Source organism: Amphimedon queenslandica, unplaced genomic scaffold, assembly GCF_000090795.2.
Source record: "Amphimedon queenslandica unplaced genomic scaffold, v1.1 AMPQUscaffold_11625, whole genome shotgun sequence".
NCBI classification, from domain to species: domain Eukaryota; kingdom Metazoa; phylum Porifera; class Demospongiae; order Haplosclerida; family Niphatidae; genus Amphimedon; species Amphimedon queenslandica.
The window spans coordinates 6,920-8,370 of NW_003548133.1; positions in this window are offsets into that span (position 1 = coordinate 6,920).

A 1,451-nucleotide genomic window follows, 5' to 3' on the forward strand; every position below is an offset into this window, starting at 1 on the left:
AGTCTGTCATTACTAGTGGTACATGTACATGTATGTACTACATGTATGAGCAGGCACATATGTAATTATAATAATTACTTTAAGTTGTTACATGCTGATTATCACTAAGCAGATCCCATTTAAATATTAATCACAAAGTTTTATTATGTATTTTAGTGGTATGTGATACCATAGCACAGTTGTTCACATCTATGCTACAAAATTCATTAACACAAGCTACATGTATGCTTTATTATAATGCTATTATGTTATAGCTGTAGGGAAGTGGATGGAGGAAGGGAGTGTTGATCTAACTGTTACTCGTGTTAATATGCTTGGTGCTCCTGGAGCTGGTAAAACCTGTTCACAACTCCTCCTACTAAATGAAGACCCACCCACTAATGACACCAGTACACCTATCGCCTGCCCTGCCGTTAGGGCTACAAAAGTTGCCGTTTCTGATAAATTGGTTTGGAACCGAGTAACTCGAGCCAATTTACTTGATGAATTAGCAACCGATTTGACTACACTAACTGCTGATTTAAAGCAAGAGAAAACAAAAGAACCTCCTGTGCCTGCAGTCCTCTCATTGCCAGATAATACTGTATCATCAGCTGAAGTATCATCAGATCTATCTCCTACTCCACATGTGGCTAGTCCAGCAGTTTCATCAGACATGAAAAATATTAAAGAAGATAAAAAGTATCATACTGAAGCAGTTGTCCAAGAAATTTTAGCCACTCAACCGAAAGGGATTCATATAAGTGATCATTGGCTGTATGTTATTGATTCTGGTGGTCAGCCAGCATACCAGGAGCTACTGCCTTTATTCACTAGAGCAGCTTCTCTCAATATCATAACACTGGATCTATCTAAGCCTTTCAATGAGAGGTTTGATCTGATGTACAGGATTGATGGACAATACTTCCCATGCCACTCCAAGTCAACTCAGTTAGCATTCTTCCAGTCTGCAGTTTCCACTGGAGCTAGTTTTAAGCCTCTTGATATTTCCTGCATCTCCAAGAAACCGACACACTCCATGCATCTTGTATTGGGAACGCATTATGACAAGGTGAGTGATGCTACTCTAAAAGACAGGGAAGAGATTTTAAAGTCTTCGATGTCTTCGTTGGAATCTTACTTGCAAAATTGTGTTATTCATCAATCTGATGATTCTATTATATTTCCTATCAACACGATTTCTGCATCAGAAGAAAGAGCTAAATATAGTGAAGAGATCTGCAAGGCAATATGGTTGGATGGTTCCGCTGCTTCACTCAAGATAAAAATACCAATTCGATGGTTTGCATTTGAGCTGTCTTTGCCCGATAAGCAGAGTATTGTATCAGTTAAGGAAGCTTTATCTATTGGAGAAAGATACGGGATGAATGAGGAAGATACTAAACAAGCTTTGAGATATTTCCATGACGTCAGTCTCATGTTATATTATCCACAAGTTACAAATGTTGTCT